This window comes from Emydura macquarii, unplaced genomic scaffold (genome assembly GCF_026122565.2).
Source record: "Emydura macquarii macquarii isolate MOO-44397 ecotype Brisbane River unplaced genomic scaffold, CSIRO-AGI_Emac_v2 contig_2636, whole genome shotgun sequence".
Lineage (NCBI taxonomy): Eukaryota > Metazoa > Chordata > Testudines > Chelidae > Emydura > Emydura macquarii.
Genome location: NW_027132773.1, coordinates 5,656,755 through 5,673,820, shown reverse-complemented (window position 1 = coordinate 5,673,820; position 17,066 = coordinate 5,656,755). Strand labels below are relative to the sequence as shown.

The 17,066-nt window shown below is 40.6% G+C and overlaps 1 long non-coding RNA gene across 1 annotated transcript; it reads right to left on the bottom strand.

Annotated features, from left to right (window-relative positions):
- Positions 1-992: 992 nt before the first annotated feature.
- Positions 993-16,836, bottom strand: LOC137163937 (uncharacterized). The gene is made up of 3 exons (XR_010922878.1): positions 16,712-16,836; positions 2,832-2,906; positions 993-1,094 (listed from the first exon to the last, which is right to left on the bottom strand). It is a non-coding gene; the product is annotated as an uncharacterized lncRNA (long non-coding RNA).
- Between the last annotated feature and the right edge of the window lie 230 nt (positions 16,837-17,066).

The window sequence follows — 17,066 nt, the reverse complement described above, 5'->3', positions numbered from 1 at the left end:
TTTTTTATTTAATTGATAAATAGCTACAGATTTAAGGACAAATTGTGTTTTGAGTTAAATGTCACAGCTTGCTCTCTCCAGCATCAGAAACGCAATGGCGGAACGTTCAAAGAATCTACATTACTGCCCCATGAGGCTCAAATCTTGGCGTAGGGAAGCTGCCTTGTTGCCATGGCAATTTACTATGCTCTGGAGTCATTTTATGAGGGTGTTGCTGTGGTAATCACAGCTTGGTGAGGCCACAGCAGGATTGTAGCAGTTAAGTCCAGGCTGTAGAGGGTTTGTATCCTATGCCTTCCTAAGTCCTACCTGCATAGTGTGGGCCTCATGCATGTGCCTGAGGAGCTGCTGAGCCCTGGACCTGCTTTATGCTTCACCCACCACGCTACTCTGTAGCAGCGGTGGTGGATCCAGTTCCAGGGTCTGCCTGCTGCTGCTTCACTATAAATAAGGTAAGCTTTGAATAGCTATTAAAATATACATTAATGGTAGGTGGAAATAGCTATTTTGTGATTTGTGCCTCACCTGTCAAAAGTCACCACTTACCACTGGAGTAAACTCTACAGGGATTTGAACTTGTGGCTCCATAGAGCAAAGGTCATCGCAGATCGTTGTAACTACTCATAAGATGTATTTAGGGCAAGAGGAAAAAGCAGCCATTATAACTGCCCAACTCAAGACACAATTTAAACAATGTGCAATTTGGTTTTGATTTTTTGCATTCTGTAAATTCAGGTCCATCACTATGTACCAAGATATAGACACAAACCCCATTAGTTTCCTAGCCTTCCCTGCCACCAGTTAGTTACATGAGACTTCACACCCTTGTGAACTCAAAATATAGTAGCTAATATTTTTTGCACTATATAATGATTCCCCCTCCAATAAACTTTTCAACCAGTTGCAGTAATAATACTCATGATCAGACTCCCTGTGCTGGCTGAGAAAAGGGCATTCTTCAGAATGAAAAGAAGTTTTATTGTCTACTATGCAAAGAAATAGATGACTTGGTGTTAGCTACTTCCTTCTGCAGTTCCTGCTACCCAGTGCTGAGTCATTGATTTTCCTTTCATGCTAGAACATGCTTGTTTGTTCTGCAGAGAGAATGAATTTCAGGATTAGGGGAGAGTTGGCCGGCTTCACTGCTGAAATCTTATTAGCGGAGTACAATGCTACTATCACAGGAGGTGTTAATTGTCCGGGAGCTGCATCCTCATGGTTTGCAGGCTTAAAAGGTGGCCTCTGTGGTTTTTTTTTTTTTAATGTTGTAGGTTCCTCTCCTGTGAAAGCATTTCTAACTGATGCAAATCCACCCGAGTTCCCAGGTATCTTGAAGAACCATCCTGTGCTGCACCTGAATCAGTTCTGTCAGTTTTATTGTGAATAATGGTGATTTTCCTTCCTGATCACTAGATGCCACTGTTGCTCTAAGCAAAAATTGCTGAAGGGAAGGCTGTAGCCAAGCACAATGCTGTGATTCTTAGGAAAGGAAGTATGAGAACAAACACAGGTGGCTGGGGCATTTCTTCCTAGATCCTCAACTCTGCAGTGAACAGCTTTCAAAACAATCATTTGCCTTCCTTTTCTAGTTGCAGCCTCCTGCGGCCTATGCGACTCTTGCTATTGAAAAGGGGCCACTAACCCTGAGCGTTTGGGGGCTGAAAGGATAAAGACAGTCTCACTGCTTACATACCCCAAAACGATGTCTTCAGTACTTAAGAAAAGCACTTTAAATTTTATACTAGGTAGAAAGATAACCTGATGCTGCCCATGGGAGGAAGACCCACTGCAACTTTTTATCATTGGAGGATTAGCTTGCAGACCTGACAGATCACAAGTAAAATATGATTGGTAGACTCATGCCCAGTGTATACTCGTGTTGCCTTTTACTTATGAAGGGATCAGCTATGGAATAGCTGATATATTGCAGTAGATGACTCAATTAAGGGGCACTGACAGGTACGTAGCTACACACAGTACCTGCTTACAGCTTCCCTGACCCTAGGAGTGTACTAAGTCTCTGTCACGCACATTAAAACTGATCATGTTGCTTAAACCTCACCTAAGCTTGTATATTTGTCCTGACCGTGCTTCCATGGTAAAACCTGGAACTTTTTTTCTTTTCCCCAAGAGGCCAGACCCTTGTCCCCTCCCCAGCCTCTTATTTTTTGTATTGCAGTAGCCCAATGGAGCCCCACTCAAGGATTCTAGCCCACATTGTGCTAGATACTGTGCAAACACAGACCAAAAAGACTGGCCCCAAAGAGCTTACAAAAGGGCCACATGGACAACTGCCTGGAGCACCGTGGTCAAGAGGCAAGGAGTGGGAAGGGCCTGGGGTGTGAGGCTGCAGAAGGGAGCTAAGGGCATTTGGGGAGGGAAGGCAATGGGGCCCAAAGGTGATGGGGGCCTGGGGAGGCAGCAGGGATCGGGGTAAGGGGGGGATGGATGGGGAGCAGCAGGGGTCAGTCATGGGTGCCAAAATAAAAGTTCCCCCATGGCACCATTTTCTCTAAGACAATCTAACTAGACCAGCTACATGGCAAGATTCCTGCATGAATCCCTGCAGATTTGGCTCTTGTCATACAGAACATTTTTATGGTTTTAAACTATTAGTTAATATCATTGAACTGTTTCAAACATTTTTATTGTCCAGTAAAGGAGATTTTATTTTTCTCAAGACAACTTGTTAAAACATTGTGTGCCATGACTTTCCTCTTTTTTAACTAAACTTTATGGTTTTGGAAATTTTTTACATGACAAAGCCAGAACTTTCCCTTTATTGCCCCCACCTTTACAAACAACTGGCCTTTATGAAAACATACACCTACTTGCAAAAGAGTAGCTCCAGAGTTTCCTTTTCACTATATTTCAGCCCTCTAGTGTTAATAAGGGCACAATTCTTCCTTGGGAAAAGGAAAGGAAAGGAGATATCTTCATTACAAATAGATCCAAGATGCAATGTATGGATTTGAACTTCCTCAAAATTGGGTAGGGTTATAAATCTGGAGCTCCGGTTTGGACCCATTTATAATATTCAGGGAATTTTGATTGATGAATTGGCAATTAGAAGTTAGAGTAATTGAAATTCACCTGCAATTAGCACTGTGAAGAATTAAAAATTTGAAGGTAATATCTGTGCTTCTTTGTGCCAAAATTATTAGGGCCCCAATTCAGGAAAGCACTTAAAGCACACGCTAATTTTCAGTATGCGCATAAACTCTTTTGCAGTCATTGAAGACCTGGATGTAAGCACCTATCTCACTTTAAGCAGAGGCTGAGTTCCTTGCTGAATCTGGGCCTATGAGGCAAATCAAAAACCAGAAGTATGATGTATTTACTTTGCACCTGTTATCTTAGAACCATTCATATGTTCTTGCTGCTGAACACACCAAGTTTTATCTTGATTAATCCTGTGGGCCAAATTATACCCTGGTTTTCCCTGGAGCAATTCAGTTGACACCAATGGGGTTGCTTGGAACTTGGCCCTCTGTTTCTAACACTGTGAGCTTCCTCAGAGATGACAACTGAATACAAAAGTGAACTTTAAGGTTAAGTTTGCAGTGTTTAATCATAGCAACAATGTTCAAACAACCGATGTGCTGTGCAGAGAGTCCTACGGCTACTCATGCTGTATCAGGCAAGCATTTTCATTTTGTATTTCCTAGCTAACCAAGAGCAGTATGTCTCAGAAGAGGTCAGGATCAAAGGGTAAAGGTTTCTAGAGCTGGTGCCAGTGAGGTAATGACAATTTCAGCTGTGCCTATGTATAGTCAATTGCAGGGTTATGGCCATAGAACCTCTTCTACTGCTCTCAACTGGTTGGTTGAAAACAAACCATTTTCTACATGGATGGTGATGCCTATTTGCTTAAAAGTGACCAATGTCATTAAATGGCTCAGAACCCTGAAACTGTCAGCTTAATTTATGACTGAAGCCGGAAGGCCAGCAGACTCTTGGGCCATAAGCAATACATTGGAAATAACAGCACTTATATGGGATTTTTCACCTCCAAAATGCTTTAGCTGGGTGAAATCTTAAATATTGTTAATACTATTAATTAGCTAATCTAAAAATGAGTTTTTTAGATCACCTTTTGATACAAGCTGTGCCATAAAACCACAAAGACATTGAGAGGAGAGAATGCTGGGTAGTCCAGAGGAAGCTGACTAAAGGAGTAAGAGCATTAGCCTTCAGGAACATCTAAAGAAAGGAGGGAAAGGATAATGCATAATGTGAGGAGGAAAAAATACGCTCTAAAATTATATGAGTAAATGCGGGGGGCCATTGTGCTTGCCTGTTCATATGGCTCTTCTGTGAAATGTACTTGATTAATTAAAATGGAGCCTGTGGCAGTTAGTTTTCTCTTTCTCCGTCTGGTGGTGAGTCTGGAAATGCAGGGCAGTGAGAGATCTTGATGGAGCTAAAGTCTGTGTATCAAGTAACTTCAGCCTGGGGTTTATTTATTTATTGACATTTGTTAGGAAGGGTGCCCACCTAAATTCTCCAGGTGTCAGTGATAAACTTAGTAATTAACTATATGGAGAGTTAGTGTGTGGCAAGTTGGGATGCTAGTTTACAGCACTGTAGCCTGCAACACACTTACGTTACCATGTGGACTTTGCTACTGCACACTAAAAGTTCAACAGCGTGACAGCAGTAGAGCAAAACACATCACAGAATGTTAGTGCACAGTAACAGGGTCCTCCCAGCCAGTTGGCACCCAGCATGCTAGAGCACTGTAGATTTACACATCAACTTGCTGCATGCTAACTCTTAGGGTACACATGCCCTAAAACATAAACCTTAAGTGTTTAAAAGCCATTTCAAACAATCTGCCACAAATCTCCCTTCCTCTGGACTTGTTCCTGCAATGAAAAATTTTCTCCTCCACCCCAATTTCAAAAGTCTGGAGGAAAGAAGGTGATCCCTGTAAGTGGCCTTGAAAGACAAGAGCTTTGGGCTATATTGGACCAAGGAAAAGACTGAATTTGTTGTTTTGTTTTGGGTGAGCTGCAGTGGTTCCTGTGGTGTGAGGTTTGCAAGAGGTAATTGCAGGGTGAAGTAGACAGGAAATGTCTGTTCTAATCTATGTTTTGAATATAGACTTTTGTAACGGTGCCATTTTGCTCCAAGAACTTAATATGTATGACATTTAACTGCTATGTTTGTTATCTTAAAGTAACTTTTGTTGATCTGTACAACACGTGTTGTTCTTTACATTGCAATGAGAGCTTGTGTTCAACCATTACAATATTTTACTTCAAACATTGCACAACACACACAATGAAAGCCTGTAACAAGCAGCAGTTTGCCTTAGTCTGTTTTGCTCCTTGAAGGCTAGAGCTTTGCCTCGCAAAATGGAGGGTGGCCTTTTGTCTCTGAAGCCAGACCCCCACATCTTTGCTGGCCAGCAGCAGCTGCACCACACACATAATGAGTTCCGTATTCACTGAATATTGGAAACACATTTCAATAATTCTCACAGAAAATAGATGGGGAAAGGACAGTTCTGATGTGCACAATGTTGAGGGTGACCAGACGTCCCATTTTGACTGGGACAGGCCCTTTTTTAAAGTGGCCATTGCAAGAGCAAAGGGGACAAATGCCCACTTTTGTCAAAAAAGTGAGGTGCGGAGGAATGTGAGGGAGGGGTGAACATTGATGCCAGCCCCACTAAGAGGGGCAGGCAGGGCTCGGGTGAGAAGAGACACCAGCCCCAGTTTCGCACGGGGGCAGGCAAGGCTCAAGTGAGCAACAACCCCAGCCCTTCGCGCGGGGGAGGGGCAGGCAGTGCTTGGGCGAGCAGTGACCCCAGCCCTGTGCAGGAAGGCAGGGGCAGGGCTCAGGGGGTGGGGGGGAGAGGAGCCCTTGGGCAAGTGGCTTGGGCCAATCCCCTGCAGGAGAAGGTTGTTGGGGGGAGGGGCAGGATGGCTCGGAGCTAGCCCCTAGTGGTGTCCCATTTTCCTTTGGGAAATATGGTCACCCTAACGATGCTTGTTTTGTTTCAGTTCTCATGTGAAGCGAAGCTTATGCTCATGTAGGAGAGAACTGAAGCCAAGAAAATGAATCCTGTTTCTTAGCATCCATTTTCCCTAGGAAAAAATCAAGTAAGGGGGTAGTGTTACAAATGTACCACTTTCGTTTCACATAAGCCCTCAAATAGGCCATAAGGAGCAAATAGCCTTTGTGCTGTCAGTATTTCAGCTAATCAGAACATTTTTGACCCAATGACATTTTGGTGACATAGGCTGTTTCATCAAAGCCAAAATATTTTGCAGAGACATTTTGTTTTCAACTAAGACTTCATCGAAAAGGCTTGTTTGTTTGGCGGGGAGGGGATGAGAGAAAAAGAGTGAGACTTTGAAAGGTTTTGTTTTGATTTCTACGTGGAACAAAAACTAATGTCAAAACCTCGAAATACCACAAAGTGGAATGGCTGTTTTCAGGTCAGTTCTATCCAGTATAGACCTTCAAAAGGATTCTCTGCATATGGGTGAATTTCACCCACACAAGGTGAGATGTTGGATCTAATATTGGACTCACTGGACAAAATCTAAAGGTAAATTAGCAGCAGGCAAAATGTGCATTTAAAATTAGTGATGAATTGCAGAACCCTTGGCCAAGAGCAGCCGTGGAGGCTAACCAGTATGCTGTGTTCAAAAAGAACTAGCTAAAAGTACTAGCTAGCTAGCTGTTTGACAGGAAATATTATAGAGTTGCTATGGATCAGTAGTTGTTAGGCCACTTGGCTTCTTTCTAGCCCATAGCACTCCTCTGGTTCATTCTTAGTTCCTCTTGGATTTGTTGAAATTGTTGTGTTAAATTTTGAAAACTCTGCAATCTACCAAAATAAAAGCTATACTGAGAAAATTCAGTGCTCTCCTGTGGGGTTGTCGGGGAGCTGTGCGGTTGAGCAGAGCCCACTAGAGGGATTTTGAAAGACCTAAACATAATTTATTACAAAGTTAGGTTTTTATGTGCTGTGGTGCACAGAGTGATACTCTCAGTAACAATTTAGAAAATATAAACTATCAAGTTTAAGCAGAACTGTTTCTAAGTGTACTTGTTTTCACAGTTTCCCATGATGTCTCAATAGTGTCAAGAATCTACACTGAAATGGAAGCCTTTGCAACCATGTTCTAAATGGTGTACATCAGAACTGACAAAAATCAGAATATCTTACTCATTGCTGTGATGCCTCATATACTAAAATATGGTATTCAGCTCACTCTCTTCTCTAACACACACTAAGATGAGAAGTGACTGCTCACCTGCCCCACCCCACACAAACATAACTGAAAACGACTATTATTATTTTAATTTTTAACATATGTGACTGTATTTCCCTGCTGTGTGTGCTATTGCCATCTGTGAAGTCTGAGGACAAGAATGTACACTCTTTCATGTTACATGATTGAAAAATTATGAGGGAGGAAAAAATGAAGGTGGTTACTCTCTATATCCATAGGCATATATTGTATAGACTGTAGATATTAACCCTTCATTTCCCCATTCTGTGTATCTATATCTATCTACAGATAATTTACACTGTAAATAATATCACTAAACTTTTGTAGTTTTTCTTATGTGTTTTCAGTCACATCGTACAGCTTGTATTCTTGCCCTCAAAATCACACTCATAAGGATCTCAACCCCTTATACTAAGGTTCCTTTTGTGTATAGTTTATAAAGAGTTAAGAGATGACTAACAGATGTTTTAAAAGATTGTTAATTAATTATTATGAAGTCCAAAAAATTGCATAGAACCATGGCTTATAATGATCAATATATGAACATTTTCTACTGGTGTGTTTATAACTGCCTCTAGCACATACTTCTCACATTTGAAAGATGCTTATAACTGCTACTAACCAATTATTAACCATTTATAAGTGGAATGTTAATGGAAAGTGTTATCCAGAAGGCAATAGGACGTACTGTGATGAACTTGACTTGAATGCCCATTTGCACATGCAGTTTAGAGGGTTTCTTTCCCTACCTCCTCAGAGTGTGTCCCCTGTTTATTTTTGTTTGATTGTTTCCACTCTTATGTCCTATTTCTTATGTGTAGACATCTTCCTCAGTTAGGCCAACTTCTCAATCAAGTATTTGAACAATTCATTTATTATAATGCTACTTCGGTCATGTCAAACTCAAAGCAGAGCAGAGATGTTAAGTATTAAAGCTACCTGATCATCTGCCTTTACCTTTTCTCAATCCCCATTCTCTTAATGTTGCCCTCAATTATATCTATTGAAATTAGATATAATTTCCCCCTTTTTTTGAAAAAAAAAGGGGCAAAAAATGCTGCAAAAGCTACAAAGATTGTTTCAGTCTTTTGGATCTCAAAAGAGTTGGAAAAGTTTTTTGTAAAGGCATGAAATGGACCTCAGTGGATTCTTCAACTCAGTGTTTACATACAATACCAAACATTGGGATGTTATTTACCAAAAGAATCATTGTGATGATTCATTGTGTGCAACAGAATTTCACAGAATTTTCTTGGAGTCTTATGTATTGGAATCAGGTTATTGCCTGAAAAATCTCAGCTTTAATTTTAAAATAAACAGCAAGTTTCTAACCCTCATGGCTGTGGGGAAAGCTGTGAGTATGTGTCCCCTAAATGGTCCAACACCAGAAGGGATAAAGAACCAAAAATTGATTTTTTTTTTTTTTTTTTTTTTTTTTTAAATCCCATGCTTTTTAAGCCAATGTCATGATTTTTGAACCCCTGATATGATTTTTGAACCTGTGGGGTTGGCAACACTGTTAATTGCTGTCTTTGAAATCATCATAGAATCATAGAAAATTAGGGTTAAAAGGGACCTCAGGAGGTCATCTAGGCCAATGCCTTGCTTAAAACAGGACCAACTCCAGCTAAATCATCCCAGCCAGGGCTTTGTCAAGCTGGGCCTTAAAACCTCTAAGGATGCAGATTCCACCACCTCCCTAGGTAACCCATTCCAGTGCTTCACCACCCTCCTAGGGAAAAGGTTTTCCTAATATCCTAGACCTCCCCCACCGTAACTTGAGACCTTTCCTGGTTGTTCTGTCATCTGTCACCACTGAGAACAGCCTAGCTCTATCCTCCCTGGAACACCCTCCCCCACCATATCGGAGCTGGCGATCATTCATAATTCAGGGCAGCAAGGAAGTGACCAGCCTCACTGAGACAGAAAGTAACCAAGTTCTAAAGTACACAGGAATGAAGCTTTACTTTTGCAAATTTTAGGAGCTCTGCATAGCTGGTGCCTTCTCTTTCCCTGCAGCAACCAGTGCCCTGAATTCCTCTGCTATAATGTAATAAATAGTATGCATAGTTCTACATTTTTACACTCTGGTACATTTTTAAAATTATTTCAGTAAAATCAAAGACTATTGAATGACTTTGTAATCAGTTAATGTTGCTGCAGAATTCATTGCAGTTTTGCCTTTAAATCAGAGGCCAGAGTGCTTTTGTCACATAATTTAGGTCTATTTCACCACATAGTGCATGAGGCTTGCCATCTGCTAGAGGAGGTCTGGTGTTGTGAATTTAATGCAATAAAGATTAACTGGAGGAATAGTAAAATGGGAGTTAGATGCAAATATAGATTTTCCAGGGAAGTATCTGTAATTCTCAGATTGATGGAAAGTCCACTGAAAACTGTGGTAATTAAAATTGCATGGTTCCATGGATACTTTTAAGATGATGGAAATCACCACCATGTGGATTTAGAAGAGAAAAAAAAGCCCTTCTTTCATCTTCTCATTTTCTAGCACTTTGGAAGAAGTGATTGTCAACCTGCACCTGTTACTGATCTTGATTCTTGACCAGCTTTTAAACCCCACGTAGCATTATAGGATAACAAGTAAATCCTTGCTGCTGCTGTTCTCCAGTCACACGGTACACATGCCTATATAGTTTCAAATCTGTGCCATACACATATGCAGATAGTTATAGATGAATTATATCCTTGGTGATGACTTGATAAGTATAAATTACACCCATACAGAGATGGACCACACTGGGTCACAGATCATCTTGTATGCTGGCACACTGAAGTTACATTAAAAACAAAAATGGCACAATGTGAGAATGGAGTCTCAGCTAGATTTCTAGTCTTACAACTTCTTTATTTTGTGCTTTAAATAAAATGTAACGTTACTTTAATCCTCTCAAAACCCTCCATACAGCCCAGCGGCATTTAGTGGTTAAATAAAATAAGAAAGTTAACTGCAGTCAACTGCTAGGAAGCTTAGGAAATGTGTCAGTGTGGTAAAACTCCTCCATTCTTTTAAAAAGGATTTCAGCAGAAATGGACTTGATTTGTTTTGATGCTTGTTTACAGGTTACATTGCAAAGCTATGGCAAAAAAATGTAAACAAATGAGCAAATAACTCAGCTACTTAGCTGACAAAAAAGGGATCAGTTCATCTCTAGCCATGGAACAGAAAATGAAGCAGCTAACTTTTTTCAGGGATTAGGGTTCCTTGGTACTACAGTAATACAAATAAATATTACTTTTACCCTGTTGGTCTTCCTAGGCACTTGAGTATGATGTTTCTTTAAGTCACATAGGACTAAAACTGGTGGAGGAAGGTCAGAAAATATAAAGCACATTTTAACTAGAAACAAAAAGAGGAAAAACAAAAAGTCAAGGTGACCTTTGTTATAAAACATTTAAAAATACAGACTGCTACAATAATGATCCAAAAACTCTGCACTATCACTACTAAAAGCTGAAGCACGTGTTGGACTAACCAGTCAAATACTGTTGCATTTTTTTAAATACTAGTTAAAGCTGAACTAATCTCACCAGGCAAGGACCTTTGGAGATATGTAAGAAGGATGCTACTGGCAAGAATATTAGGTTCAGGTAAAGCAGGTAATGAAGGAGGTGTATGTTGTGGAGAGAGCAGGAAGTTCTTAAAGGGTGAAAGTTGCTTTTGGTCTTAGCAAGTATACAAAACCAAGCTCCCATTTTGCCCTCTCTTTCCCTAGTAAGCTGTTGTGAAAGAAACAACTTCTGTTAACTGTTTGCCATGACTTCACACAAATCCTTTCTTTTAGGCTCACAGGCTTCTGGTATTCAGTAGATTATTTTTTTACTTGAATCCAAGTATTTGTGCAGTTTAATGCAAATTCTTGATGTGATTTAATATTTCACAATGGCACCAAAGGGAAATTCATCAGCACAATGATTCTGCTTAATTAATGAGCAGCCAGTGGCTGCATTTGAACAAGAGAGAAGAAAGGTTATTGCAAGACGTGGATGAAGTGGCGGGTAGGAAAGCTGGAGGAAGTTTATATCAGTGGAGGTTGCATGGGAGTACTGGGATGAAAGGAAAATTTAGCATAAATATCAGGAAAATAACATCAAAAAGTTACTGAAGTTCTTCCTCCTACTCACCCCCCACTCCATTCGTCTGTTTTGTCCAGGTGCTGCATCCTGTCTGCCACCTAGTCTGTAAACCGTCAGAGGCAGAGACTGTCTTCTCTGTTACTTATCTGTACAGTGCCTGGCACAATGGGGCCCTGCTCCTTGATTGGAGCTGCCATGCTCTACTGTACTACATATAACGGAGATCTATTACACTGTGGAATAGTCTTCCTAAGACATGGGTTGGAAGCCTCATTATTTAAAATTATAGCACTAGGAAGTAGGCTGTAAGGAGCAACAACAGCAACAATGGTCGAAGGACGGGATAGATCAGCAGCTCCCAAATTGCCACCTATGGACAACTTGTGGCTCATGGAGACCTGGCAGGTCACATGATGCTGGCCCCTCTTTGTTTTCAGGTGCTTCTATAGGCCTCCATGTTATTTTGCATAATCACATTGAGTGAAACCTTCAAAGGTCAAATTCACTGCATCAGCAGAATCTAGAGTGTTTGCTCTTGAGTCCTTTCCTTTCCATCCTTCTTTTTCAATGACTGCAGAGGAACCTGGATTTTATATTAATATTTATTGTGTAACAATAGCATTATGGTCACAAAGTGCATGTGTGAGGCCTCAGTCCTTGAAAAGAACTTACCTATGGTGTGCTTTTTTTAAAAGGTCTTATCTTTTCTACAGTTAGAGTGAAATCCACAAAGCCCTCTACACCACATAAGCCCCTTCTAGGGCTGCATCTGGGATGCAGGTGGAGAGGCCATGCGGTCGGGCTGGCGTCTGTCACACAGAAAGGCACAGAAGATGGCTTTTTGAAGCATGCTCACCAGCGACATTTCCTATCAGTTTGAAATCCACATGCACTGTATGTGATTCTCTTGAATACCAGGAAGTATTTTCAGGCCTCACAAGGAAGAATATCAGCATATTAACCAGTGAGCAAAATAATAATCGTATGTTTTTGGTTAGGTTAATCTCTTAGGACACCAAAGACTCTCTCTGCACCACATCAAAAGGGGTCCTGTTTCATATGGGGAAGAACTTGATACGGAACAGTAGATCTAACAGTAGATGGTTTTCAACATACTGGAAATGAATTCCTGATGTGTTCCACGTTGTTTAAGTGCCACTGTTGCACATTGGAGTGATAAAAGGTTGACAGGTGCAGCAATCTTCTAATCTCTTAGAACTGCCTGTGGGAATCAGGGTTTGTGAGATTAAACCCATAGTTGGGAGAACAGGGGGGACAGAAAGGGTTGGGCTATATCTCGCTATATTTATATCTGGAAAACTTTTTACCTTACCTCGACTGTTGTTTTATGTTTTAACTTTTATCTAAGAAGGAACTAATGTAACAATACCCTTCACTTATGCAGTATCGTTTATAGGGGTGTCATATGCTCCATGCCTCAATGGGACCAGATTCTGTGGCAAAAGCTCCCTATTTATTGTGTGTCCCTAAAACACCCCTTACTTTGCTGCAGACAGGTGCCTGAGACATTCTATTTTCTGTCTTTCTGCCCTGCCAGGACCCCACCCCCGCAGCTGCCTCTTGCTCTCCTGTTTTCATCACAAGGGGCTGTTAACTGGGTTACAGTGCATGCTCGCTGCACTGTTCCATGCAGCTAGGTAGGAGCCAATATAAGAATACTCTTCACTTACATACTGTTGCTGATCAGGGCCCCATATACCCCATGACTCAATGGGATCAGAGTCTGTGGCAAAAGCCCCTACTTTAGTCTGTTTTCCCAGTAGTAGGCTGGCAAGGAGCCAGAGCTGGAGTGCAGCTTGCAGCCGTGGAGTGAGAGGATAGACTGGCCAGATGGGCTGCTGGGGAACAGCACAGCACTAAGGCCCAAAGAGCCAGGGAAATAAGCTGTTGAGGTTGATTACAAGTTCCTTCCTTCCTGGCCTGTAAGGAGGTTGTGAGCTGGCCCACTTGGACGGCATGGCAGGAGCTGGAGGTGCTGAAGCTGAGTTGCCTGGGGGTGGGAGCGGGAGGGAAACCCTCATTGAAAATATGCATTGACAAATTTGACATCGAGTATTTCAACTCTGGCCAGAAGAGGGGGTGCGGGTTTTCTGGAGAGAGTGCAATGGAAATGGGAAATCCACAGCAAAAATGTTAAAATCTGTGGTATCTTGGAAAAATGCCAAATTCCAGGGCTGCAGAATGACAGAGCCCTCATTGATACGATTGGGACATTTCTCAAAGATCGTGTTTTAGGCTCTGTGCAGACTGAGAAAGTCCTCCCTGCATTGTTATACTTGGTTCACGTTTTTAAGGTTACCTCCACCACTCTAAGGGTTAGAGGCACTTCTTTTAAAAAAAAAAAAAAATCAAAGCTGAGATTCTGGAGCACATTTCAGCAAGGGGTGAATTTTGCAGCAAATTCCACAAGTGCATAATACCTGAGGCCTTGCACTTTATTAATTTATGTTATACATTAACACCTGGAGGCCTCAACAAAGATACAATGGCATTATGCTAAGCACTGTACAGACATATAGTAAATGGCAGTCCCAGTTTACAGTGCAGTCTGAAGATCAAAAAGGTCTTTTAAAAGATAGAAATTATTATCCATAATTTATAGCTGGGGAGACTGAAGCACATAGAAGTTAATTGACTTGATCAAGAGCACACAATGAGTCACTGGCAATCAGAAATAGACCCCCTGGGTTCCTCACACCCAGTCCTTACACAATTTTATTTCAATATGTCTTTGTTTTAAACACATCCCGAGCCAAAACAAAAAGTCCTTCTTGTCTATTACCCAGTAACCTGTTCTTTCATGTGTAGTACTGTCTGATATAGATTTTTTGCCATTCTATGGTATTTGGCTTTTCTTCTTTCTAACATCTATTTAATTATATATTTTGCAACATCTGATGCTAGAACTACCATTTTTTGCATGTTTGTTTAATTTAAGGGCTAGCACACCATTAAATAAAGACAGTGCTGGGTTTCTGAGACTTTTGCATTCAGTCGTGATTTCTGACATTTCACTTACAGTCTTCCATTATTTCATAATACCTGGACAGTTCCATATCACACGTTAATAAACTCATTTCTCCTGTGCACATCTTCAGCATAAATCTGTTGCTCTAACCCCTGCCCTTTGTAATGTAAGTGGTGATCAGAGTATTCTGCTCAGCATTTTAAAAATGGAATCGTTTCAGGTTTGCCTCTCATAGTTTTATATCATTGCCATCATTTATATATCATTTCCATCAAGTCAGACCATTTCTCATTGCCATATTTCTTTTTTCTGTAGTATGTTTCCAATTTTTATTTTAAACGCAGTTAAACTTAAGAAGATCCTTGCTGATCATAAAACTATAAGAAAAAGAATATTTTCTAAGGGCAAAATTCTCCCTTCTGAGTTTTATGCCAGACCTGAGCTCGATATTTTACTCTACCGAATGTGTATATTTCCTATTGACGTCAAGGGGAGTTACGTTCATGTTAGGAAAGTTGAGTACTCAAGTCACCATATGAATCTGACAAGAGAATTTTGCTCTGTGTTTTTAGAGCCTTTAAAACTGTAGCTAGGATTACTGGTCAGTGATAAATGAATTCCCTCTGATTGTTTGTTAAATAGTAATGTGCAGTGTTGGTGCATTATAGTCATGAAAATTCTGTTCTATACAATCTATATGTTACTGAAACAGAGGAAATATGATTGAGTTATGCGGGTTAACAATAGTTTTGTCACACTTGTCCCTAGTTATTACAAAATACAACCTAGTCCTGCATTCTTTGAACACATACAACTTCTACTGAAGTAAACTGGAGTTGTGTGAGTGCCAGGAACGCAGGATCAGGTCCATTGACAAGTTAGATACTGTGCTTTTGCAAAGAAAGTATTTCCCAAATGTTTCCACCCATATATTTCTATGGGTATATTCCCCATTAAGCATGATGAGCAGATCATATTTTCCATGTATTCACTGTATTATGGGGATCAAGCCTATCACCTTCTGAGATTATTTTGTTTGGGTTACATTATGAAAATCATAGGAAGGATATTTGCTAGCTGAAAGGCTTGTTTGTATTTTTAGTCTAGGTTTGGTACTTTTAATCCCTTGCTTTTATAGAGGAGTAAATAATTTGCTTATTTTCTTGCATAGCTTTTCCCCTACCCCATAAGAATTCTAAAAATGCTTTGTTAATCATTTGGGGATTTACAAATGCAGCACAAAAAGAGGACTGAGTAGCAGACAGATAGCAGCTTCATGATATTTATCCTTCCTGACGTATTGAGTCTCCAATCATCTTAGTTATTTAAATTGTCCAAAATGTTTGGGAGAGGTCTGGCCCATTTATCTGCTGAGTTTAATTTAAAACCAAAGTAATTTCTTTATCTACCCATTTCCAAATTCAAAGCTTTAAACAATGGATTAGGGACAACATTTTACTGGGTAGCAGGGGGAGGATGGCTCAGTATAAGAAGGAGAGCTAGTAATGCTCCTGATTTGATCTGAATTAAATTAGAATTATGAGATCCTATTTAAATCTGATACAAATACAGAAGAGATTTTAGGGAGTTACTTGGATGACAGATAAAACTATGTGAACCTTAGTCATGAAGCCCTAAACCATAAAATGCTGCTTTTGCCTCAGAAATAAAACTAGCTGGGTTTCATAAACTTTTTGGGACCCATCAACCTTTTGTTGAAATTGGAAAGGAGGGTTTTTTTCCACTGTACAGGCACAACATGATTTTTTGGCTCTTTGGATTGGTACATGTGGGGCAAAACTGCATGCCAGAAGTCATATAATGGGCCTTCAATCTCCAGAGTTCTCAGTTGGCTGAAACTGTCCTAGGTGGTTAGGAGGGACAACCACAATGCCACTTGTAGTTAGACTCACCCTCGGGTATTGTGTTTAGCTGAGTGCTGTAAGTGCATTTTCTAAACACTGCACACAATTATTTCTGAAAATATGCTTTGGTTCCCACACAGTGAATCACAGTCTCTGTGTAGGTGGGAAACAGCCAATGAGCATGGGATTGAAGGGAGATTGTTTTGTTTTACATTTTCCCTAGGTGAAAACTCCATACACTAAGTCATTCATATTTGCAAAGGGGTTGCAGATCCTTGGGTGAAAGGTGCTATATACGTGCATAGCAGGGTGCAGCCTATGCACACCCCTACACAGCAATACATGCTACTGCTTTAGTTTCTCTCCTGTTTTTTCAGCAATCTGCATAGCTTTCTGCACATTTAATTGCTGAGGTTAATTAGCCCTCTAGCTGAGTCATGTAAGAGTCCACACTTCCAGGCTATTAAAGGCCAAACAAACACAAAAAAACCAAAAGAAAAATCTTTCACCTTTCCTGAGCTATGCTCCAATCTCCCATTCTTTTATAGAGTACTGTCTCTCAAAGCATCTCTCCCAACGCTCCATAGGCTGGGTCATCTCTTCTACCCAAGAGCTTTCCAGTGGGCCCTCCTTGAAACTTCTCCCCAGTTCTCCCACTCAGTTGAGCCCTTTGTGGCTTTTATGAGTACCAGGTGTTCCTCAGACTATTACCTGCTTTAATCACCTGGCCCTTCAGCAACCTCTTTCACCACAGGTGCAGTTCACTCTGTGACAAAGGGCAAAGCGCAAGACTATCATAACTTTTTAAAATTACATAAATATAACGGTAAGGTTAAAATTTAAAAACTTGAGAAAGTCAAGAAT